Source organism: Ornithodoros turicata, chromosome 2, assembly GCF_037126465.1.
Source record: "Ornithodoros turicata isolate Travis chromosome 2, ASM3712646v1, whole genome shotgun sequence".
Taxonomy (NCBI): domain Eukaryota; kingdom Metazoa; phylum Arthropoda; class Arachnida; order Ixodida; family Argasidae; genus Ornithodoros; species Ornithodoros turicata.
In genome coordinates this window covers 55,913,408-55,940,797 of record NC_088202.1, presented here as the reverse complement: position 1 = coordinate 55,940,797, position 27,390 = coordinate 55,913,408, and the positions used below count along the sequence as shown (strand labels likewise).

Below are 27,390 nucleotides of genomic sequence, written 5' to 3'. Positions count from 1 at the left end.
ATGCCCCATGTGCTCCAGCATCTGGAAGAAAGAGGACACAAACACAGATCCTGTAGTACTTCTGTGTATCTGCATCCCTTCCATCTTGAGATAAATGTTAACCTAGCTGATACACTGGTATATTTGAAATGTTCTTCGTAACAACTTGTCGGCAGGGCTCTGCACTTTCAGCACTGTTTTCAGGTATATTCCAAAAAGATCTACTTGGAGTCAATATATAGATACAATTATCGTCCCCCCCAAAATTTCTTGCAGTTACACTCTTTGGGACATGTCGTACATAGTGACAAAGAAGTCAATTCTATGAGCAAGGGAAGTGCAAAAGCAATGTTGAGTGGTTGTTTCAATCCTTTTTCTAACACAAAAATATTGACTGTCGTGTGCTGGCATATCAGTTAAGAACCTACAGGAGTGTAGAACAACTACTGGAGTTGCGCTGAAGGGGTACAGAGGCCCAAGGGAACCGAGTTTGTTGGAACTAGAATTTTCAGAAATTGAACCCCAAGAACTGTAATGCATTTGACAACGTATGCTAGATCCCATATACGCCCATAGAAAGTATGTTTTTCAATGTAATGGTTAGTCAAAAGAAAACAGAAAAATGTAAAAACCAAGGTTTGAAGACGATCAAATGCTTGGAGGCACTCCGATTCACTTCAAGCAGCAGCACAAAAAGGATGTGAAGATGCCTGTTCTGTTTCTTTTCAGTGCTGCAACTGGCATTTTAGGCACCTTACTGGTCCATTAAAATGGACTGCTGAATTTACCTTGAAGGAAATGTGTTAGGCAAAGATCACTATTCATGACATACATCCAATACCAAACAGCTGCATACATTTAATTTGTTTGATTCATTTGATTCATTTAGCACTAAGATGGCCAGTGAGATCGCTACCACCCTTACAATGATGTATACTAAATGTAACCCAAAACTCATTTTCTCACCTGTGCCGACTGACACCAAACGCTCCTCTAGGAAATTCTGCAGGTCGTTCCATGTGCTGCCTGCTGTAGAAGAATACAATGGGAAGAAATCAGCAGAGCAACAGGAACAAGAACACGATGAGCAATTCCAAGCCACACCATGTCACTGTTTTAGGTAATGCACATCTTATAAGTGGGCTTTGCATAGATAATAACAACAAACTTGTTTGTTTAAAACCAATACAAATGAGGAAATTGGCAGATGAGAGGATAGTGTCTCTACAAACCTTCAATTTCAAACAGTCAAGAGCACTGCTGCTCTAACATGCCAAACAAAACTAAAGGTGAGGGAGAATAACACCTAAGGACAAAAGAATAAGAAATAGAAGAGCATAAGACTTAGGGCAAAAATGAGAGTATCTGGGGAATAGAAAGTGGAGATGGAGTTTTCTGTCACAGATATCAAATCTCATGTGTTGTAGACATTGTACACAAATGGCAAGCACCAGAAATAAAGTTATGATAAATAGTTTTTGTAGGCAGCCACGAAAATCGGATCCTTTTCTGATGCAATCAATGGTATTTGTTTGTTTGTTTGTAAGAAAAAATGGTATTATTAATGTAATTGATAACATAGGCATATGTATTATAGCAAGGTAGTTCTGATCAGATAAGTTTAGAGTCACAATAATATTACTTTAGTTCCTTTGAATTGCAAGATCTCAGTGTATGTAAGCACAGGCACAATTTCCTATTTTAGTTATATAAACTAGATACCAACAGATGTCAATAGAAATGCATACATTTACTTCATTACAGTAGTGCCCGTAATATTGTTATGTTACTATCTAGTACACAGGCCATGCAAAATATGACAATCTATACACACAGATTTGCAGGGGTCCTGAAAACTTAGAACACAATTCAAGGCAACATAGTGCATGGAACAAACGTGACCAAGTAACTGACTGAGTAAGAGCACTCACAGAATTTAACAACGAACAACAAAATGGGCTACAAAAATCGGAATGTTTATTTGTAATCACTGCCAGACACAAAACAATCCCACATTTCATCAGCCTAAAGGTAATTACCAGCATTCTTTTTGTTTTTAGTTCAAACGAAGATGTGCTAGAAAACCAACACTGTTATACATAACAAAACACACGCACACGTACACACAAAATCATAAAAAAATACGGAACTCAAAACCTGGCAAACACAACACATCCTACCTCACTGGAAAACACAAGGACCAGAACAACCCTAATTTCTTCAATACATCCTGACCGAAGTGTCATCTGCTGTAGCTCGGGGAGCCTACAGGACAGGTCACCAAGCCCCGAAGTGCTGTGGGCAGGTCCCCAAGGGACCTATCCGCATGCACATGTTTACGTTGAAGTATTTAAGGTGGCTGTTGCCATTGGCAAGTCTTGTATTATAACAGCAAGGATTGAATCTCAGAAACTGCATAAAATCTCTGCAAGTTCCAAGTTCAGACACTGATTTTTTATTTTATTTTTTGCATCTGATGAGCTTATGAACAACCTGTAAAACCAACAAGCATGTAGCTATCAGACAAGTGGCAAAAGACAACATAAGATGAGGTAAGGTATGTGCAATTTGCCCAGTGCCCATTCGAACATTGTTTGATCTGACCAGGATTAGATGAGACGCATTTGACCTGAGCATTTGTTTCTTTGCACACAGGTAAGACTCTAAAATCAGCGGACACTGCTAGGAAACATTACAACCGACACTACAATACAGCAGACAATTATGCTATTTGTTTACAATACAGCTGTAGTCACTCCTCCTCGCAGTTCTGGTGCTCCTAGAAAAACACACTGAATAAAACATCACACAGTAGAGCAACAAGCCCGATTTCGCCTGTGTCGTTCAAGATGGTGCTTCAGTGCAAATGTAGCATTGCATAGTGTGCACAGGAAAGGTCTTTCTCCGGTATGCCTTGTCATATGTGCACGCAAGTGCTGCTTGCGATGGAAGCCGTCACCACATACAGTGCATCGGAATCGACGATTTCTAGTGTGTATTTCTAGGTGCTCTTTGAGATCATAGGCACTTGAAGACCGATATGGACAGAATCTACACCAGTGCATCTCTTCCTGGATGGCCACCATGAGTCCGTGCGTGGGCACTGCACCGTTTCTGACTTTTCCTAAAAAGATGATGGTTGAAAGTTAAGAGTTATCTGCGCATTACATCAGTGATTGGGTCATCATTCTCTGCTGCGAGCCATGTTTTTATTGAGTCTTGTCTCATAGAATGAATGAATGACAGCAGAATCGTAGGGAAAAAGGTTTGTGCTGTATCGTGGCACAAGCCTATTTACATTGTCCAACTCTAGTGACGGCCGCGCCGATACAGGCCATGTGCCTGCCAGACCAGCGGGAGAACAATAGAGAGAACAAACAAAGCGGTGTTGCACACCGCCACTGTTGACATTGTTGAGAGCACTTCTTACATAGGGTCTCACGGCAGATAACTGTGCATGGCATACGCCGGTTGTAGCAAATGTTAAGTGCGAAAACAAGGCGATACCTCTAATTTTCGACCTAGTCTCCGCACGCGTCAAAGTAAATTGCTTACAGCCCTTACACACAATATGTACAAATTTCTTCCCTGTCACAAAGCGCACTACAGCAACCTTTTGTCCCACGCATTTAACAGCAAGGGAGAAAGCACACTTCTGGCAGAGTGACAAAATAACCACCAGATGTCTCTTAATTTCCAGGGACATTCCCCCACATTACATTAGCTTGGTGTTTTCTCTGAGAATGGCAACAGCACCAGAGCTCCAAAAGGAGCAGCTGTTGTCACTGCACCAGACTTTTATCTCGCATCATTAAAGAGTTAATAGGTCAAAATTAATTGGTACGAGCACTCTGAAAAGCTGCAGCCTCACTGCACTTATGCGATGAGTACGTATCCCTTCCTTTAAACAGAGGTAGTCAAAGGAACTCTGTGTGGACAAGATGTGCTGTCTAATTATCATACTTCCTCTCAATGGGAAAATTTAATGAAGGATACAACATGGGAGGTGAGTGCCCATTCAGCTGTTACAATGAACAATTGCTTACCTCTGGTTTGAGGGGCGACACATACTTCTTCACTTCCACTTGGTGGCATGCATTGAATGTTCCAATCCGCCGGAACTAGAAAAAGAAAAATTTACTGAGCAAACGAAGAGTGTGTGCAATGTTAACATAAAAGCAATGAGTATCCAGCCTTCACATGATAGATACGAAAGTTGTACTGCTGAGTCTAAAAAAAGAAAGAATGTAGGTGCATACCAAATGAAGACCGGATATGTAACTGCTTGAAAGCAACTGCAACTTGTAACAGAATGCGTGACACTTGGTAATGGGCTCCCCAACCTCACTAGGCTGCACTCTCGCATGAAGGAGCAGGATTCGAGAGTCAAAGACCTTCTTTCCATCATCATAAAACTCCAATAAAACAATGTAGTGACCCTTCTTCAAAGACATTAAACATGCAAATGACATAACATAGGCACTTGTTGTTACTAGCCATTTTTACCTACGATATAGATAACTATAACACTTTTTCTCTAAGCTCATTCTTTTGTTTTGCTGTTGAGAAGGAAGGTGTAGAAACGTTCACCAAAGACCCATTTAGATCAGCCATTGCTTATTCCAGCACAGTCACAGTTTTATCAAACGTTCACCATTTTGACATGTTTTATTAATAGTAAGCATGGTGTAAAGACTCATGTAAACCAATAAAACCAAATAAATAAAAAAAATTCAGCTTGAAGGGTCCTGCAAACGTGTACTCATTTGCCAGTCAAGCTTTCGTTGAGTAGCTCCACTGGGCATCGTCGTCGGGACAGGGGCGATGACCTGATGAGTTGTGGAGTGTTCAATAATTTTCTTTTCTTACAAACACCCTAAGTACCTCATTGCCTTTGCAGCAAATGAAAAAAAAAAAAAAAAAAAAAAAAAAAAACTGTGGCATGAAAAGTGTCTTGTGCTGACACCTGATTCATTATATGTGGATTTCAAACGGGAACTCTGCAAAATTTGCAAGAAAGGTAGGAAACATCACAAAACTGTGGCACACTTGAAGGTGAAACATCTTTCACTGTGCAGGTAAATTGCAGTAAATACACATAAACTTTAAATTAAACAATATATTTTGCTGTTATAATGGTGCCCTAACAAGTTTTCAGCATTCACAGGTCACCTCCCCTTTTGGATTGGTAAAAGGAGTTCAAGTGATACCAATGTTAAGAACACCTGATAGAGATTCTTCTCAGTGGTAGGTCTTTTCCAGAATTATTTGAAAGGCCTGATTTTATGGTGGCACAAGTTGGAAGCAACCCTGAACATAACAGCCCTTAGAATTACAGGATGCAATACCAATCATTTCAGGTCAAAAATATGTTCGATGTAATGCTGTGTATAATGCTCCCCTTTGCTGTGAGGGAACGGTAGGATTAGGTTAAGATGAAAGCTAGAATATCAAACAGAGTACATGCTTGCTCCCATTGACATTACTCATGCTTCCAAAATGTAAGAGGTCACTAATAATGCTGGAGATACAACAGTAACACAACAACAAGTTAGTTATACAAATGTGGGCTTTACTAGCTGCAGACAGGTATTACTGGCGGAATTTACAGTCCAATAATATGCAGGCAGTGATTTGCATCACTTGTATCACACATATGCAACAGAAAAGTAGCTTTCCAATGCAATTTCACAGCTACTTAGGAAACAGCTGCATAGTTATGTTCTCTGTCAAGCAAAGCTTGGTAGAACATCGGTGCACAGCTACAATATGGCTCAAAATGGGTTGAGCATAAGTGATTTTAAGCAAGACAGACAATCTCTTTTTCAAAAATGTTATTTTTATGAGGATTTCATTTATGCATATTTCACGACCACCATCCTTTCGTAAAATTAAAGTCCCGCAAAATAATGGTGTTAACAACCCTGTTATTTTGGCACGTGAAAGTCGTTGGGGAGTGCGCAAACAAATTGAATCCTGGTTCATCAAAAGAACAAATAATGCTTTGAACAAGCACCCCGGACCACTACCCGACTGCTACGCCCCCTTGCTACATACGTAAATAGAACCGGGTAACCGCCTCCTGCTTTACTCCGATGAAGGGGGTCTGCATAAACTCCAAAACGTCAATGTCTATTGTTAAATTTTAATTCGTTGTGTTTGCCGTGTGTATTTTTACCGCTTTTTTAAAAGTAATGGTAGCAATGACAGGAAGATACCGGCACTGCGGGCAAGGTTCATGCATTCAAAATGACGAAGTAATCACAGTACAGACATGGCGGCAGCAAATTTCACAGCATAAAGACAGTGCAACTGCCACCATCCTTACTGTCACGATGCAGATACAAGAATGACTGCACAAAAGGCGGCTGCGCATCGACCTAAATACCTGCGCCGGCAGACTTAGTAAGGACCCTGAAACCAAACACTTTGAACTGGGCGAATCGAAGATGCAGGAAGCATAGGCATCCGCTCAGTTGCCTTTGTTAGCTTCTCCCGCTGACTCCATGTGCGTGTGATACCCAGAAGAGCCCCACGGTGCAATGAACATGTACCGCAAAATCAAGTCCCTCCAAAATATTCCCCAATGTGCCACCATCCCGAAAGACGAGGAAATGAGGCCCTACAGTTCAGCCTGTGCTGAAGGTCAGGCTAGAACTGAATATTGAGAGAGATTAAAGCACGTGATGCAGGGTACCCGTAATAGACACAGCATAAAAGCTGTTAGGAGAATGTTCAGCTGCATGGCATCAGACATTCCTACAATGTCTGAACCTTTTTCGACATACACAATGCGAATGCGTGGCATAAAGAATGCTCAGCGAAGTCGTTGAATTCATAGAACAGCGGTTCACGTGAAACACTCATGAAACAACAGCAATTCCTTTTGCTGAGGTATAGTTAACTTTACTTATGAAAGAACAGTTATTGCTTTAATTCACGTATTGAAAAAATATGAGGTGGTGCTCAAAACCTAACCGACATCTGCAAAGATGCTTTTGTGTTACAACTAGGTTTGTGTGAATACATATTCAAATTTTTTTGAATTGTGAGGTGAATAATTCTGTATCGATTCAATTTCCAAAATGAATATGGAGTACAATGTATTCGAATTTCGAATTGATTTGATGTTTCTTCACTTGAATACGTAGTTCTGGAACTGCACACGTCATGCACAAGGCCGAAAACAGCACAGAGGTAGGCATAAAACAAAGTGACAGCTACATCATATCCTGATCCATACAAATATATGGCGTGCACATGCCATACACTTGTTTATAAGCATCCATTCAAGTGCTACATGTGTATCCAGTACAGTTATACAACAATTTGCTTCATATTCTCTTCTGTTATGCGTCTATTCGGTACGGTTTTAAAATAATTATTTGCACGTGCCCAGTAACAACAGTTCAAGAGGTGACAATGATCACAATAATATAGGGCAAACAATGTATACAAACAAGATAAGGTATTACAGCAGAATCATTGATGCACACCTGTGTTCCACAGGTAGGAAACAGCTAAGGAGGTGATGATGATTCAAACTTACAAATCTGTTCTGGAACGGCCTCTGTGCTGTATTATGTTTCCTGTAACATACATTATTCTCCAGGGTGTGTTGAACTATATTGTCAAAAAAGGAACATAATTTGAGACTCAAATGCATTAAAGGGGTTGTGACACTTTGATAGATGCAATTTATTACATCATGTACACATTGTACTGCAATCTAGAGTATCAAGGAAAATAATAATTTCATTAATTTTCTACATGTCATACTTATGTTCATAGTCATAGTTATGGAAAAAATATTAATTTCATTAATTTTCTACATGTCATAGTCATGGTAGCTATGTCCGTTCCCATTGGTACTCCTAAGCATGTTACCTCTCTCGCGCTGCCTTACTGGCTGAGACACCTGCAATGATGCAAGAGCTTCGGTATTTGCGGTACCGACTTTCGATGTGTCTGTTACCCTCTTTGTTCTAAAACTTGGAATGTAGCTTCACATCAATGCATACGACAATGTATGACATGTACGACAGTGCTTGTCCTGCATAGCTTTGGGAGAAGTGTCGCAACCCCTTCAAAAAAAAGTATGTCGATGTGCTCTCAACATCTTTCTGCACCACACTCCGCAGACTCATGAGAGGGTTCCAATCGAGTTCAGTTATAACCGAGGATTTTCCTCCAAGCCTGCCTCCAAGAATAAGCCTGGACAGTGAATCCAGGGCCTACAATAAATGAGTAACATACCTATTGCATAATATATATGGCATCTATGGTAAAGGAATCGTGTTGTTATGCAAAACCCTACAAAAGTCAGCATTTACATACCCTTGACTTATCCGCAGATAGTCAAGGTGCGCGTCTGCCTTGGCAAAACACATCATAAGCAAACCAAGGAGTGGACATGAACAGCCATTTTACATTCACCAATCATATTAGTTGGGTGAAAGGAAACATTCTCTGGCCACATTATGGTAACAAAAAAAGTTTTTTGCAGTACTCTTCCCTTCCGTTCACTGCAACCTACATCAGATAAAAAGGTTATCCCATAAGTAGGCTACCCAGTCGAATAACAAGGTACTGGGGTTCTTTACCATTTTATTTCAACGATGGACGTGGGTACCACTCCTTAAGTGGAAATGCATGAACGCAGATGGCAGTGAGAGACTATGAACATGCTAGGTTTGTCATTCTAGCGCCTGCTGCATTAAAGCTACGTTTAATTGGAGGGCGAATTTGGTGTCTGACGAGGTAGTATTGTTTGATTCTTGTAAAATAGGGAATTGAGTACATCTTAAAAATTGAACTCGAAATTAGCAAAGCTAGGGTACCACTTTTCCTCACAAATTTGGCTGTCCATAGCAGTACGTCCATAGCGCTGTATTCCAATTGAAACCACAGGGTTTTGCGTAAGATTTGTACCACAGCTTCGTAACAGAAAATCCAGTCTGTCTTGGGCGAAGTACACTAACGGACATTTGCATGTGCAAAAATGCTGGCAATGAGAGCAACAGAGTTTAATTTTGTTCAAGGGCTTGCTGTGCCACCCACCATTATTAGTGGGTGCTGAATGACGACAGACATATTGATAAGGACGAAAGGTCTGATAGCAGTGTGGTGCTTTCTTCTGCACAGGAAGGAATGGTTTTTTGGGTGAGTCAACATTCCCACAAATGCAAATTTCAGCGAGTATGCTTACCCAAGCAATAAATTTTTAGGTGCCCAATTTCTGTGGAAATATTATGAAAGACCACGTGATTAGACTAGTGTGCTATAGCAACAGGCATACAAATTCATGACAAAAACTGCTATCCTAGCTTGGGTAATTTTGAAGTTGAATTAACAAAATTAGGTTAATTAATGCATGACACAAACATTTATGAGTTTCACTTAGGATGTTTCAAATTTTTGTCACGCAGCCTATTTTAAAGAATTAAATGACACCTTGTCATCAGATACCCTGTATTTGCAACTCGTGCCAAGAGAATGAAGCAGGCAAGAAAAAAAGAATAAGATACTGAGGTCTTCAGGTAAATAAATGAAATGAATGGTGATGCACAAGTACTACCACCATCAGAACTCATTCATGTCCAAAGAAAATTTGTAAACAGCCTACTGATTCTAATGCAACTATTGTAATGTTCAGTTGATGCAGCTTTCTCGACAGACACCATGAAAGACCTAATTTTTGTGTGCGACCCGATGCCACACTTCATGTGAAATTCGTGTTCCCTGGTAAAAGCTGTGCACAACACTACTTTTCAAGTGAAGCAGGTCCTTAATTCTCAGCCCCTCGTTAGGATTGGAACTCGTTATTGTGTGTTCGTCTGTGTCGTGACAGAAGAGTATTTCTGCTGAATCTTCTGGAGCACACTGAGCATTGGAAGGGCCTCTCGCCAGTGTGAGTTCGGAAGTGCATCACCAGGTTGTTCTTCTGGGCAAAAGCTGCCGGGCACACATTGCAGCAAAAGGGGCGCTCCCCTGTGTGCGTTCGCTCATGCTTCTTGATGGCGCTGGCCACTGTGGACATGTACGGGCAGTAGCTGCAGCGGTGGATCCTGCTTATCCTGCGGCTCGTCATCGTGAAGGCCAGCCCTGGAAGCAAAAAAGCAATGTGCAAACGCTGCTCACAGGTACGAAACTGTACATCTGAACATGTGCAGAGCTAACATGCCTATGAGCCCACTGTTCAATTACCAATTTTGGTAAGGTTCAGAGTATTTGATTAGATGTGGAGAAAAAATTGCAAGTTTGGTGAGGTGCATGGACATATAAAGCGTCATTGCGAAGGTAACCAGGACAGGGGCTCGGGTCAGAGTATGCACGCGAGACCCTCGCCATGGCACTTTGCAGACTTAATGCGGATTTAATTAGGTTAATGCTTGTCTCTTTCAGAGTTGCAGCTAAAGAAGGCATCTCAAATGCAGAAGATCTCCCTGCACTCTGACGACAAACTGTCCTCTGCAAAGAATTTGTATCAGTTGCATTTTCATTTTAATGTCCAACTGAAAGAACTCTTTTAGCACACATTTCTAACAAATTTCTTGGTGCTGATGTGCTGACCACAGCTAAAGAAAGCTACAGCTACTCCTATACACATACAAACTCCTCCTCCTGTATTTACACGAGTCAAGCATACACTACACTTAATGCACGTTAATGCACCACAAACTGTTCTTTACTGTGTCAATTGTTGTCTCGGGTATCTATTTATTAGTGCCCATGAACAACACTGTCGAACTTTTTCCTTAACATTGAAATGCCTGAAGTAAGCCCTGAATGAAGCCCACCATGAAGCAAGCTTCATGGTGGGCAGCTTGCTTCATGGCATGGGGGTAGCTTGCTTCATGGTGGAAGCTTCAGAGTAACTGCTTATTTCTTATTGTTTGAGTTTCCACAAAATCATTGTCAGCATTTAACATGCCTGTTTTCCCCCACATCCCATATAACCTGCTGAGCCACACATGGTGGAAGGCGCCATGACTTCCAACCAGACCCACAACTGTTTTCTACAATTAGAAACCCTTGGCAGCTTTCCCCTCCTTCGTCTTTAATACAGCGTGTGATGAGTCAAAATTCTTTTGCATGCCATTCGTAGGAAGATGTGTACTTGTCGATCTCCTAGCTTTTAGATATAATTAGGGTTTCTGGTCTTCGGCACTTGCCGAAAAATGCCAAAAAACCATCTGTCAAATTACTTTTTGCAAGGTTTGGCAGTTTCTGGAAAAATCAAAGTATACTACATATTAGAGCACTGCACGGGCCTAATTTTCAGGCCCGTGCCCGGCCCAAGCCCAACTCCGCCGGCCCGGGCCCAGCCCGTACCCAACTGTTTCTCTGATCAGGCCTAGCCCCAGCCCGCCTCTGCTCTATCTGTTCTCGAGGTTCTGAGGTATATTTAGATTTACTAAAGAGCACAGTGCAGCAAGGAAAAGGACGCAGCTAATTGGTGGAGAGTCAGGAGGCACACTCGAATGCAGCAGCGACTTTCTCTGCCGGCAAGCCGCTCTGTGCTTGGTGCTTGCTTGCTTTAGAATGCAGCGCGCAGCGGCGCGTGGGCGTATGTATATTGCGGTGCAAGAGAGACTCATCGCCGCTTATTGCACATGCTCTGGTGTTAGTTCCTCTTTCTTGAACTCTCACGCGAACGATATATATGTCAGAACACTTAACCTAACCGACCCTCTTGCAGGACTCTCATAAAAACGAAATATAACAGACCCTCAGCGCGTCCGCCACAACAATCGTCCCCAATTGTGTTTGAGTGCATGCGTGAAATCCAGACCCATTCACGAAATAAGCATGATCACATGTAAAAAAGTGATAGTTCTCAGATGAGAATTCCTGATATCCCATACCCAATGGTGAAAAAAAGTAACGTGAAAATTCAGCCGTCCAGTCTTGTGAAATATGTTCGCGTACATGCACGACCGTGGCTGGCGTTGTCAAGCCCGTACCCGGCCCGGGCCCGGTGGCTGAAACCCGAGCAGTGCTCTACTACATATCTCCTTATTTTGTGAACTGTGTTTCGGATATATCTGTGACAGCACGATGAAGTGTGCCTGCGTGTACTAAAAGGTCCAACATTTGTGAAGTGAGATTTTGCTTCATGTGCAGTGTAAACAAATTATTAATTATCTTTTGTTTGGCTGTGGTGTACCTCTTAGCTAGGAAAGCTAACTCGCGACTCTTACCCCGTAATTTAGTATAAGTACCTAAATCCAGGAATTTATTTTCTAACATAAATATTAGACAAAAAAATATTACTTTTTCAACAGCAAATTAGATTCCAATAAACACGTGCCGAATTTCCATAACTTAAACTTAAACAAGAAACCCCTGATGTGATATGTCACGGAAAATTGTATGATGTGGTATACTGCAGGAACGTCATGCATGACGTTCCTCAAATGTGTCATATTCTGTACACTCATCAGAGGACACAGAGAAGTTGCCAGCATTTCTATAATAAAAGACATACTTCAATAATTTAGTGTCCTTTTCTAGTACTTCCCCAGCTCATTCCACAGAGCCTCCTGGTCCCTACCCGCAGCTTCGGCTCTGCACCCACCCCTACATAAGGATGACTGATGGGCACATAAGGGGTTCACGTAATGACATATCATATTGGCACGAGCCTCATTCTATCCTGTCGAGGGACCGACACTACTGTATGGTCTCACACTCGCACACTTTACACTATGTAAACACAAAAACAGCCAAAAACATTGTAGAAACATAGCCATCCTCTACTGAAATAAGCAAAAACACAAATATTCTGCTCCAATAAGGCCCTTCAGGTATAATAATATGTGGCCGCTTTGTGAAGGGAACACACATTTCAATGGTTTGCACTGTGCATTTGATGAATCAGACCGACCAAGCTGTACCACCTTTTTGCTTTTGAATTTGTAGGCAATAAAATTTGCAGGAAAGCATTTGTATCTAGATGAGCAGTCACCAAGCTAAGAGTTCTTCCATGAGCACCACTGCTTACAGCACACAATATTGGAGCAAACTTCAGGGAAAGAGACTTGCTGAAAGGGGTCAGAAGAAACCAAACATCCAAAAGTCATGGTGTACTACTCCGCTACACTGTGTTTCGCACAGCATGAGTTTTGGCAAGTCTCTGGAGGTGATGCTTGAGCGAAAAAGTTGATCCAAAGGTATGGCAGCAGAATGGTCTCTCGCCAGTGTGACTTCACATGTGACCCACGAGATCAATTTTCTGATTAAAGCAAGCATCACAAACACTGCACAGGAATGGTCTCTCTCCTGTTTGCACGCGCTCGTGCTGTCTCATCGGCCCGTGTTTGAAGATACGTATGAACAGTACTGGCACTCATGCCATCCTTGCAACAGTTTTATCTAACCTGTAAAAGAAGAATGAATCAGTACAGTAAAAACGGTTAAAAATTGGGCTCTTTGGTATTTCATACTGTAAAAGCGATAAAAAAAGCGTATATAGGGCAAACTTCCCAGTGCATTAACGTTTGGTTAAAGGAACATCGTTATTCGGTTAACAGGGGGTATGGCAACTTGGTTGAACATTTAAAAAGCTGTCAAGGGTGTGTTGCTAATTTCCATGAGACCAGAATTTTATATAAGAGTAATAAGGGCGGTACTTTATTATATCATGAAGCATTACGGATAAAAAATGCGGGGAACAGGTGCGTGAGTGTGCCTTCAGTGCTGCTAACTGATCCAGTAGAGGAGTTTTTGGAAGTTTCTAACAGGAGGGACTCCTGATAAGTTCTGTGCTTTCGAAAAGATAAAGGCACTAGGCAGGTTTGAGGGTGTGATAGGTAACCTTGCGGAAGAGGGTGTTGCTGGCTCAGGATATTTAAGAAGCAGGTTTTGTCAATCAAAAGCCTTGTTTGTCAGTCTGTGCTGTGTGTTGTGTCGTCCTTTTATTTGTTTCCTGGCACAGGGGTTTTTATCGCTTTTAAAGTAAAAACAGTACAGTAACACATTACCAATCAACAAGCTAGTTTGCATCTGAATGGTAATACTACGGTAATACGTTAAAAAATTGAGATAGTTGGAGTGGTCAATATGTTTTGCCTTGTGGCGAAGTAGCATATGAACTTAAGGTACTGCAAAACAGCAGACGGGCAGCTCATCCATTACTTAAAAACCCAAAACCGGAGAACAAAAAACGACAGCACAGACAAGGTCTCGGGTTTTTAGGTTACAGATCTATACCACCAGCTTGCTGGCTACCTATCTATTGTCTTGGGCAGTTCATGTTGACAGTGTAAACTAACAGCTTGTTGCATGTAAACCCAGCCCAACAAGTTATACATGAGAACATGAAATATTTTTTTAATTTTCTAATAAAATTGTGGTAAAAAAGTGCCGTGTATTCTAAGGAAGTCTGGCGAAGTCTGGCGGAAGAGTGGGACCTGCATACAGGGTGTCCCAGAAGACGTGTCATTGAATTAAAATAAAAAGCTATGCCACCTAGAATCATGCGGTCAACGGCATTTGTTCTTACTAGGTTTTTGACACCCCCTGATGTGAATGTTGTGTAACATAAGTTTAATTATGTAAATTTTTGCGAACTGAAGTGGGAAATTTCCCAAGTAAAGGTCACTTTTTTACCCCACCAATGTGAAGAGTGTGTCTATTTTACTCAAATTAATGATAATTAACAGGGATATTCAGGAGCTGTCCCATTGGAAAAAAATAGCCAAACATCATGCTCTACGGAGCTCCCAGAGGATAGCGCACGACAAATTTTTCACCGCAATCGTTGTCAGTCCGACGAAAGGAGGTTGGAAAACCGGCCCACACCGGGATAGTAGAAAGGGATAACACAAGAATGGCTTTTCGCGTCCGTCTTTCGCTGGGATAATGCTTTCCCTCTCCCAATTTCAGGAACTGTCACTTTTTGTACTATCACTCTGTGGGCTGGGTTTGGAACCTCCTTTCGTTGGACTGGGAGCGGTTGCGCTCAAAAAGTCGTCGCACGTTAAGGTCTGGTGCTAAGAAAAGCATGATGTTCAGCTATTTTTTCCGATGGGATAGCTCGTGAATATCATTGTCAATTACCATGAATTTGAGTGAATTCGGCATGCTCTTCATATTGGTGGGGTAAAAAGGTGACCTTTACTTGGCAAATTTCTGAGTTCAGTTCGCAAATATTTACATAATTACACTGACGTTACATGACATTCACATCAGGAGGTGGCAAAAACTAAGAATAAATGCCGTTGACCGCATAATTCTAGATGGTGTAGTTTTTTTACGATAATTCAATGACACATTTTCTGGGACACCCTGTATACCTGAGTCTCCACCCACTTCTTGAGGTATCTAGTAAATCACAGGTCGAAATACAGTTCCCTATTATTGCAGGCCATTCAGTACTTATACCTCACCCTTATTTACTGGGTGCCACCATTTTAGAGAAACTGTATTGATTGGATTGAAACGGATATCGCTGCTGACAGACCAACACGACGGATTTTGCAGCCACTTTTATCAACGCTATGTGCATGGAAAGAGGCATGTCGGGAAGGCTCAGAATTGCAGAAATGGCTGCTGGCAGAAGCGATTGGCCAGGAGAGCGGTAGAACCACTTCTTCGTAGCAGACGGCTGCTGGTATGAATTTTTGAATCACGTAATGTAAGTTGATTAAATAAAAAATGTGCCAAGATGTATGTATAAATAAAATTCGATGATATAATGCAAGATTTGACGTATCATGGGCATCGTTCTTGCTATTTTCTTGGGATTGCGGTCTTAACTACGCCTAACATTAGCGACAAAACATCTCATAAATGATGATGGCGGAGCAAAAGTTGAACCTGATTTTGCAGATTCGTACATGAGGATATATGCTCATCATATGAAATTAGTCTGTGAAAATTTCTTGTCGCGAAATCTTCGCTTCGCCGTTCCAAGCAGCATCCTCCATTTTGGAGAAATTTCGGTATCATGGCGGTCCCCATGGAAAATGGCAACCAATGAAACAATGAAATGCGCCCAAGTTTGATTGACAGGTAGGGCCTCTTTTTTAGGCTCCTCCTAATGGCCAGACTGCCTTTGAATACACGGCACTGCAGTAAAATGGCTTGGTGCGACATCTGGTGGGAGATGATGCACAATTCATCAAGCAACAGTCACCCATGTCCCCGACTGATTTGGTGCTCCTGATGGCTATGTAGCCAACACATTTTTGTTTCAGACCCAGTGTTGTCCACGCACAATGTAGTGTTGCCGCTTGCTGCCATACTTTACAAGCAATGCGCAGTTGGTGACCCCTTTGACACAGTATTGACCGTAATTTTTTATTTTAATCTTCTAAATAAAAACCGGGGTGAGAATTGTCATGCAGGAATATTGAGGGCTCAGGCTACAGAATAGATGAAGTTTCTGAGATTGTACCTGTAGTGCTTTACAGTACCTTTAAAGGGGCTGTCACACTTTTTTTCCCCAGTTATGAGGAATAAAAGTTTCTGCACTTATGCGAACCTGTGTTCTAAGTTTGAAAGCAAAGGGGGTAATAGACACAGAGAAAAGGGGCACCACAAAAACTAAAACTAATCTGGATGTAACACCACAGAAGCATCTCCACCAGTGAAGTGGTCACAGGAGAGATCACATGCTTACGAGAACCAATAAGAATGGTGGCCAGGGCTCTTGCTCTTTCGGCCGCAGAACTCGCCACTGAAGTTTGTTGAAGGACTTCTACCTCGTCCACTACAACTTACGAAAAAAATTATTCTTTTTTGCCCAGCACTTCGGCATACAGCACAATGAAATGAAACAAGGGAAAGGGTGCAGGCTAGCTGGTGTAGATCCACGAAGAAGACCGAGGGACACGGACACACATGCAAGTCCTCAGAGAACTTGCGTGTGTCGTCTTCTCTGTCCGTATCTCTCGGTCTTCTTCGTGGTGTAATTAACCACATTTATTTATTTAGATATGGTGAATTCGTTAAGGACCAGCAGGCATCACATAAAGTAGGGCGAGCATGTGACGGAAAAACCACAAATGAGAGAGAATACAATCTCGAATACATCAACATTGATCAAACTAAATGAATGATTGCGAACTAACTAGCCACGTGTGTTGGGATATGTCTTGAAGTGACTCATGCACAGTCTCAGCTGGGTGAGAATATAATATCTAAAAGGACAGCATACGCAAAGCATATTTCAGTGAATTTTACAAGGAACCAATTTGATTGGTAGCATCGTTCTGCGATAAAATTTCCCACAAAAGAAGGGGAAAGCTGAAGACATTAGGGACAACAATAAATACTGGGCAGGTTGGTACATAGCTTGTGAGAAGCGACAAACAAAACAAGGAAGACGCATAGACGATGTCATACTTACTTTGGACCATTTAGTACACAAATGAAAATACAATAGTACGAAACGTGAAACTCGATCTAAATAAACCTGTTTGAGCATCCCCTCCCACAGTTCTTTCTGCCTATTACCCAAACCATGTACTGAGTAGAATCAGGTTACCTTGTTTTTTTAATAAACTTGGCAGTAGGGAAGTTAAAAAGAGTCTTTCTTCTTCTCTATATTAACCGTTTCTACTACTTGTTGAACATGTGTATCTGCGGATCTGTACAAGATCCCAGTAGATGTTTCATGTTTCATGTTTTGTACTTTATTGTACTTTAATTTATGTACTCGGCTGAAAGTGCGACATCGTGTGTGTGTATTCCTTGCTTTGTTCGTCGCGTCTCACAAGCAAATATTAGTGAGTTCTAGTAGATAATGCAGGGTGAGTACATGATGAAAAACTTTAAGTGTGAGAGAATACAACCACGAAGACTGATACAAACGCTACACACAGTTACACAAATTACTGCACACCACAAATGGCTGAGCACCGTCCTAACATGAACACACAAATCCACCTACAAATACACTGCTATATATGTTACTATGGACTGTGACAAGGAAAATCATGGTAGCTATGTCAAGGTCGTTGAGAAATGCCAAGTAAATTAACTAATGTCAAATAAGTCATGCCTCGCTTATCCGGAGTTCAGATATCCAGAAAACTCGTTATCCAGACTACATTACCGGGAACGAACCTGCTACCATTGGATTTTGTATGTGTTATCCGGAATTCGTTATCCGTATCCGGACAGCAGGCACGGGGACCAATCTTCCAGGACCTAGGTCATTCTGATTCGCTTGTATGGAAAAGTGTCAACGTCCTCTGTTCGTGGCATGTGCTGTGTTCGCATTATTCCAGAAATGGGTCACATCTCGCTGGGGCATTCTGTACTGTTTGACCCCATTTCTTCAGCTGTCACTCCCTTTTGGTGTGTGCGCGAGCACACGGTAGAGATGGTAGACGATACGCGGTAAGAAGAGGTGCCCTGTATCCACCGTGCGAAAGAGATCTACATGTGAACATCAATGTCGAGGCCGTCCGAAAGCATCTCCTGTCTTTTGACCTATGCCAAAGACATTTCCAAAAATACAAAAACATGTGCGCGTGACCAACTTTCTGGGACATTCCCCTCCTTTGAACAGTAGGGTGGTGCAGCGGGTACCGTGGCTCCTACTAATTTCGAGCAGCTCACTTTGTATGGGTTTTTGAAGTATCCATCTTTTCCTTGTCCCCTTTCCTGGAGCTATAAAGATGTCTCCCACACTTTTCGGGTTTTCGCGGAATTTCGCTTGCTTCGGTTATCCAGAAATTCGTTATCCAGACGAACAGACACGACTACCGAGGTGTCCGGATAATCGAGACATGACTGTATTATGCACATACAGGGTGTCCCAGAAAATGTGCCACTGAATTATAATAGAAAAATTACACCATCTAGAATCATGCGGTCAACGGCATTTGTTCTTACTAGGTTTTTCCCACCTCCTGATGTGTATGTCATAATAAATAGTCAGTGTAATAATGCAAATTTTTGCGACTCGGAAATCTGCCAAGTAAAGGTCACTTTTTTACCCCACCAATGTAAAGAGCGTGCCAAATTTACCCAAATCTGAACAATGAGTTACACTTACGTTACACGACACTCGCATCAGGAGGTGGCTAAAACCTAATAAGAGCAAATGCCGTTGACCGCATGATTCTAGGTGGTGTAGCTTTTTTATTATAATTCAATGACACGTTTCCTGGGACACCCTGTATATTAAACACATCAAAGCGTCACATGTATCAAAGTCGAACAACTACCAACCAAACCATTTGCCAAAAGACAAACACCGTTGTTGTTCAATTGTGCTTCTGTGGGTTCAGTTCTCACTTAGGTCTCACATCACAAGCATCCTGGTGCAACAATCACAAATGACCTGAAATGAACTACTGGCACCACTGACAGCACTACAAAAGCTGGAAAAAGATTAAATTAGTTACGCATGGTTCTAAGACACTCAACTTTTCTAAACTGACCTCTTACAAAGGATTTATATGCTTGGTCATCGACTACGCTCAAGTCGTGTGGTATCCACAAATCCAATCCTGCAAACATAAACTTGAAATGTTGCAAACAAGAGCTACAGAGTTTATCGACAGGCAGTATACTCCTCAAGACTTGCTTTCAGAACTTGTTTAAGAAGCCAAGTGAGCTGAAGTTTAAAGTACTGGTACATTAGGACTGTTCCATATTCAAAATTAAACAGCTCAATCAGCACAAACAAACTAAATTAAATGTACTAAGTGACACATGCTACATGCAGTGCGAAATCCCTTGAAATATGCTAAAAATGCTTCACCTTACTGCATTCGGTTAATTAGGCAATGGCCAGTCTTCCATTATGTGATAGTGAGCTTGAGGCATATTTAGGTTTGGAATGTGTTTAGTGTCACGGGAGTAGTGATGGTACCTGTGAATATATGTTACGAAAATATGTCAAGCAACAAATTCTTCTCACTTAAAGGATGTTGGCTAAAAGTTTGTACTGCTGAACACGCAAACCCTCTACAAATCTGCCTTCTAAAAGAGAATACAAGACACCCTGTGTGATGTCTGCACATGAAAGGCGTGGCTGGATGCACACAGCCTGAATTGAAGGGGGTGGCCACCCGCTTGTCCCCACCTTCCGACCCTTCAGACCAGATCAGCGTGACTTCGCATCAGCACAGCAAGCTGCCGTAATGCCTAATTTCCCACCGAATACTCTTTGGCCACAAAGAAGGCATGATGCTAGTTGTTGTCCACTCTATAAGTCAACATCACTCAGTCACTTATGAACTCCCTGAAGGAGTTGAGAGGCTCAGTCGAGATCTCCTTGAAAGGGTTGAAGGGTTATATAAATGAGGCTTTCATTGCTCCTTTAAGGGCACCTGATGCAATGAGACAGTGTTGACAGTCGCTGCCGTACCCCTAGGGGGTGGGGGGGTTCAAATCCCTTCCCAAATTGGTACCATTGGTAGTGTATTTGGGAGAGGGAAATGAGGAAGAAATCCTTCTCTCCCATGTAAAGTCCCGATATAACCCCTCCCGAAATAGTTTTCTGGCTACGCTGCTGTTGGCAGTAATAGCCAGTACCTGGCACAATTATAAAAGTAGAAGTTCGAACAGTAAATGCCTGGCAGGCTAGTGGTACAGAAAGAAGCACAGATATGGAACAATAAAACGTCACACACTCTAATGTGGGCTTAGAGTAGAGACACACATCTTGGGTTGGCAAGCTTCAAAAGTTGCTCCCAGAGTGTCCAACAGAAACAATCACCGAACCCAAAACCAAAAATGGACGTTATTTATTGGTTGTACTGGAACTGAACCAACTGAAGAAATTTCAGTCACTGGTCGCAATAATGGTTCAGAAACATTAAAATTGCCTGTCTGGGGTCCTTTGACCTTTAATATTTTCAAACATTACCTTGGGCTCACTTCTACAGTTTGTTTGTATGAGTTTGATTTGGAAGTTTCTGGCACAAAGATATCTGGGATCATGCTGCGCCGCACTAATTATGTTGGCTTGTTGAATGCTAGCTGGTATGATTCATTGCCCATAATGTTGTATCACTGGTTGTGTGTCCACCTCAGGTAAACTGCTTGTTTGTGATTACAGTGTCTGTGATGCACTGTAACAAAAGTAGCAGTCCCAACAACACAAGTGAGTGTGGAACAAGAAACATTTTCCAGACTGGAGTACACGCGGTTCTCCCATAAAAGGGATCTCACCAGACACTGTGGATGATGTCACGTTGCTGCAATCTTTTGTGTAGTGGTCATGTGTGGTGCATCAGTAGAGATCAGAGTCGACGAAATTACTTTTATTTTGTAATGAGTTACCATTCCTCATTACATTCGAATGCTTAGTAATGCATTGCTAATGCCATTGACATTACATCGACGTTACAGTTTCCCACAACACCATAACACAGTCCTGTTTGGAGCGCATACTGTAAAGAGACATGGTCAGTGTTTTTTTTTATTTTTTTTTATTTTTATTTATTAATACTGTAAGCCAATATGTGGCCCAAACAGGAGTGGCATACATGTTTGACACATACTCAACAATGGACAACTAAACAGAGCTCAGTAAATTGACCCATCAAAACACGATCATACACTATATCTATTAAATCAACTTTTTATCAACACCACAAGGCATTCTATTGAGAACAAAAATAAAATTGCTCCACGTTAGTTATAAAATTACCTGGCTCGAAAACACTTCCGGGCAATGAATTCCAATCTTCTATCGTTCGAGGACAGAAACTATATTTAAATGCATTAGTTCTTGCAAAAATTGGTGCTAGCATTTGTTCCCGCTGACTGTGTCGTGTTCTTCTCAACACGGATGGTTTCACAGAATTTGGTAAATTTAATGCGACATTTCCCATCAGACCCTTACGAAGAAATAATATCCAACTAATTTTTCGGCACGGTTTTATTTCGGTTGGCATTGGTAATTGGAGTTTCTTCAAAATTGCTACGTATGAATGATTTGGTCAAAAGATGCGAGCAGTATACATAATCTAAATGAGCAACCATAATAATAATAATAGTTTTATTTACTCACAGTTGTGATTGGAGGCACTGGCAAAAAGCTGCCAAGAAAGCACCCTGACAGGGCCAGGCCCCACAGATAAGATTAATTACTGTATAGAAGGAGTTCAAGTTCAAAGACTTTTGCTTGGACTCAGTCGTCCTTCTTGGTGACCTGGTTGGCGACGAAGGAGATTGGAAAAATCAGCTCGGGTATCTTCCTTGCATGTATCAGGCACAATTCATAGCAACTGGCCTTAGAGGACGCCTGAATTTTCAGCCCAAGTAATGTAATTACACATTAATGTGTATTACATTACTCATTACTCCTCCACAAAATGTAATGCATTACTTCCCACCTCTGATTCAAATACAAAACAACCACAACTGGAAGCAGTGCCCACCACCATGACAGTGACAATGACATGACATGCAATGAAATGACATGCAATGCATTACTCCCCATATCTGATGCGAATGCAAAACAACCACAACTGGAAAGAGTGTGCACCTCCATCACAACGAACCGGTTCACATGCCGTGAACAGTGTAGGCTACCATTTGGCAATGTCGGTTTGAGCGAACCAAAACCACCTACACTGTCCCTAACTTGTCTCCCTCTCACTATTTCCTCAAAAAAGTTTGTTGTTTCTGCACTGAAGTCCTCGAGCTGTGATGTGCCGGCGTAAAGATAAACCAAGCAATTGGTTTCAAGGGAAATAAATTTGTCACAGGGAAAGGGGTCACAGTATATGGAATTGTCAGTGGATTGCAGTGAAAGTATTTTCCTTTTATTGGGTGTTTATTTTTTATTCAGGTAGATAGGTTATTGAATGCCCTTCATATCAGTCATTAAGCACTGAGTCCATCCACTCCGCGAGCTAGCTGATTGCTGAGGGTGTCACACAGGTTTAATCATTTTCACCAAGGTGTCACACAGTTGAGCTGTAGCAACGCTGAGGAAAAACAGAAAAAACTCAACAGGTACTGCTGTATATTTTGATCAAAACAATGGTGAGCCTGCAAGCTCTGTCCATCAGTGGCAAGCTCGTTAACAATGCATAATGTAAACCCCCCCCGAGACTAGGGAACACGAAAGGACAGACACAAACACGAAGTCTCAAACACAGCTGAAAATTTTACTTCACATACAAGAATTATATACAACCAGAGGGAAGGGAACAACCAGTTGAGGATAAAAAGGGTCAGTTTGGGGGAACAAGAAGTCTGCCCATAGGCCTTGAGCAGACTTCTTGTTCCCCCGAACTGACCCTTTTTGTCCTCAACTGGTTGTTCCCTTCCCTCTGGTTGTATGTAATTCTTGTATGTGAAGTAAAATTTTCAGCTGTGTTTGAGACTTTGTGTTTGTGTCTGTCCTTTCGTGTTCCCTAGTCTCGGGGTTTTACATTATGCATCATCTTCACCAGCTCGCTTGCTTCCTAGCCATTTTTTCATCGTTAACAATGTTTGGAAAGTCAGGCATGTTGGTTGGGGTCCATAGTCGAATAAGAGAGCACACCAAACAAAAATGGATGACATATGCAACAACTGTGCCAAGGTGTGTTGTCTGTTTTTGTTTTCTGTACCCTTCACCCAACTACAGGAAGCTTGCTACTTTAAAGAAAATTATTAAATAAAAATTCCACTTTATCTCTTGAGACTTTCCATATCCACGTAAAGAATTACTCTGCCAAACTGTTGCAGGTAGTCTGCCAAATTGTAGCCTTCAGATTTCCTGACATTTCCAGGTTTTCAGTGACTATTTCAAGTGTATTCCCTGACCAAAACCAATGGGAACTTGGTGCCTGCTGCTATGTTTTGAGACGGATACCTCATAAAACTGATGACTCATTGCGTATTAGTGAGGCTGGACTACTCCTCTGCCTTCGAGTTTGATGTGTTGACGAACTGTTAATAGCGGCACCGTTGCTACTGCCTGGCCGTTCAACCAGTGATCGGCACTCGCAATCCACTGTGCATCATCACGGCACTTGTCTCTGATTTTCCCTGACTTAAGCTGCTTTTTCTGCAAATTACCCAGTAGTCCCTCGACTTTTACAGTCGCAAAAAAATTCCCTGACAATTCCCTGTTTTCCATGATGGTAGACACCCTGTGTTGTATCCTATGTCGTTTTCTGTTATTTGTACAGCACCACATATTTTGTAGCTAATAGGCCAAGGCATTTGCAGTCAAGGCAACAATGATGTACATCACGTTTCAGCTGTGCAAACTTCGCCAACTTGTAACACTTTTTTAACTTGCCCTGCTATGCAATTATTTGCAGTCATATTCCAATGTTCAGGTACAACCTGCGAGAAGACAGGCACATGTACTAGTTGATATTTCAACACAGAAGGTCTCACTGGGCAAAAATTTGCATGTGTTTCCCAATTTATTTTTCTACGAAATCCCAGAATATTGTAACAATATTAGCTCTGTCTCACTACCTAAAGGACGCATGCGAAGAATACAGGGTGACCCCGTCAATTCAAATGCGAAGGGGACAGCAATATCTGTTCGAACAAAGTGGAGATGGATCTAAGGAGAGTCGGACGCAGCCGGTTGGCACATGACAACAGCTAACATCTGAACTTTTAACCAATAATCATGATACAAGGTCGAAAGTTCAACATTCCCTGCCTGTCTCTGTGTTGCTTTCATCGTCTTCAGTGATGGCTCTCTAAAACTGTCCTTGCCTTTGATTTACATTGCGACACAACTGTGTCAATACACGTCCGCGAGCAGGCATTTTCTGTGATGAACCCGAACAAGCCAAAGTTACACGTACAACTGTAACAAAGAAACTCCAGAACGTTGCAATTGCACAATCACTTTCACACGACATTGACGCAACAGTTAAAACAGGAGGTGCCAAGTTTCCTCGTGACACAGCAAATAAAAAGGATTTCTGACCCTGTGACTGCGCAATGCCAAGTAACCCAGGTATATACGTTTTATGTTGTTTTGAGTTACATGTTGTGTCATCTATACCAGAAGCAGCCTATGCCAATACCGTGGTATGCTGTCCACGTAGTTCTTCCATGGCTCAATAAGGCCCGAATAATAAGGAACGAATTTGGCACCCCTGTTCTAGCTGATTTAATAAAAATAGAAAAAGAACCGGTAGGAAACTGTTTTGTGCATGGGATGAGTGTTCCACTCTTAGGGTGACAATTATGAGAAAAAGAGGGGTCTTTTCAAGTGGATGCCATGCTAAATGAACCGAGTACAGTATGTGTTGTCCCCAGTCAGACAGTAACACTCCAGGAGTTCAATGTGTGGAGACCTTTTTTGTCAGCATGAAAAGAACCTCTTCCGTTCGTCATGCAAGAACGTATTTGTGGAAATGCGTAACTTGGTGGCACTGACCTGGGAGAACACTGTACAGTACACTTGATAAAGAGAAGTAAAAACAAATGACAAATTTATTTTGGTGATAATTAGAACCAGGATTTTTAGGCACTAACACGTAGAACTCTTCGTTGGATAAATCATTCTAGTACAACCAACCTTCAGAGCCGTATTGTTTTATCTTCCGATTGGAAGGAATGTTGATACATAAAACGGTGCGTACCCCCTTTCTCAGCTTATCGGGAGCGATATCATCCACAATGATGATTGGCATACTGCGTGCTATGCGGTCAAGAGCGCTCCCTGATAGTGCCTAAAAATCCGGGCCCTAGTGAAAATGATTGGGGTGTTGCATAGTCAGACGACTCTACCCCATTGTTTGTGATAAAGAGAAGTGTTATACAAATGCGTTTTGCATTTCCTTTCATTATAATGAAAATAAAGCTGCTGCGGTCGTTCCCCTTGTACTACATACCCCTCTGTCCTGTAGCACTGTCAAAGGGACATTTAAATGCCATTGGATACAAATGAGTGGGAGATACACTGGTGTAAGCATGGCATGGTTACTGTCCTAGTAATGTATCACATGAATCAACATTTCACTTACCGGAACATGTGTGAAAATATAAAGTTACCTCATTTCCGGCTAACTGTAATTACTGCTAACCAATTACCACTACAGCAGTGCAAGATATGGCAGAAGCGCTACTGTATTTACGCCGACTCCGAGAACACACACTATCACACAAACTATTGACGACACCTTTTCAACATTGGCGTCTGTGAGATCGCTATGGTTTTCCACAGATGTCTCGCAGACATTGAGCAGGCTTTCGTCAGGTGCACTTGATGAATTCTATTGTTGTGCCAAAAAAAAGAAAGCTGTCTGACACCAGTGACGCAGATGTCAGTAAGATTACAGCCTTCGAGCTTCAGTTCTTCCAGACACTGTCTTTCTTCTTAAAAAGTCCTCTCCACACGCAAAAGGATAATAAAAGACATCAGTGCAGTTGGAGCCTGATACTACAGTAGTCGGCACACACTGCCTGAAGTTTAGAATGACCTTTCTGAAGAGAGAGGAATAAACGTAAGCGAAATGAAAGTTTGGGGAACAGATTTGCTTGGGTGTTACAATTTACAGATTGCATACGATCTGCAACTGCTGTGTCACCAACGTGCCACTCGTTAGAAGTTCTTTTTTACCAGGGTGTCTACTAAGCTGCAGCCTTAAAATTCCCTGACTTTTCCAGGTTTTCACTGACTATTTCAAGCGAATTCCCTGACCAAAACAAAAGGGAACTTGATGCCTGCTGCTACGTTTGGTACAGATCCTTCATAAAACAGCTCATTTATTATAAAAATTAGTAAGACTGCCCTACTTTTCTGCCTCTGTGCTTGTCGTATTGGCGAACTGCTACTCGCGACAACGCTGCTGGGCCAGGGACACTCAACCGCTCATCAGCACTCGCGATTCACTGTGCATCATGAGAGCACTTGTCTGCGATTTTCCCTGACTTCAGTTGCCCTTTTTGGTAAATTCCCTGACAATCCCCTGACTTTTCCAGTCACATCAAAATTCCCTGATAATTCCCTGTTTTCCAGGTTTTCCAGGATGGTAGACACCCTGCCCTGTGTATAGTGACTGCTGTCTAACACAGTAATGGCATCACAGCAACTACAATGTTCTGAAAGAGTTACCTCTATGACTTAGAGGGTACGTATTCGACACATCGTTTGTTTATGCTTGCCATACTATCTATTCAACGGTCCAGTGTTCTGCAATAGTACTCACAGGTGTTGGTATCTTCTTTGCATGTGCTACGTTCGCATATTCCTCCAGCCTACAAGCAAGACGGAGCAACACTCTACATGTTTACGATAGACTTTGCATGGATTTGACGAAGGTGGCGCATCACAGTTTACTTAGCTTGACGGTGCTCATCTTGGCTTCATTGCTTTCTCATGCAAGGTCCTACAGAGTGGGTTCGATCACAATAACTTGGATGGCGCACTGCGTCCTGACACATCCAAGGAAACAGAAGACGTGTTATCGTGGAAATATTTGCGCACGTCCAGTTGACATTTCAACATCACAGTACCGCGCCATTGCT

General features: G+C 41.9%; 1 long non-coding RNA gene across 8 annotated transcripts; it reads right to left on the bottom strand.

Moving 5' to 3' along the window:
- Window positions 1–27,390, bottom strand: LOC135385447 (uncharacterized). Of its 8 annotated transcripts, XR_010420412.1 has the most exons (9): window positions 27,072–27,390; window positions 21,962–22,102; window positions 19,703–19,813; window positions 19,380–19,448; window positions 16,607–19,319; window positions 4,026–13,361; window positions 1,212–3,103; window positions 946–1,008; window positions 1–21 (listed from the first exon to the last, which is right to left on the bottom strand). It is a non-coding gene; the product is annotated as an uncharacterized LOC135385447 (long non-coding RNA). The 8 variants fall into 8 exon arrangements; XR_010420415.1 differs by lacking the exons at window positions 1–21; window positions 946–1,008 and having other exon boundaries at window positions 1,935–3,103; window positions 4,026–10,083; window positions 12,882–13,361; XR_010420417.1 differs by lacking the exons at window positions 1–21; window positions 946–1,008 and having other exon boundaries at window positions 1,935–3,103; window positions 4,026–10,083; window positions 12,986–13,361.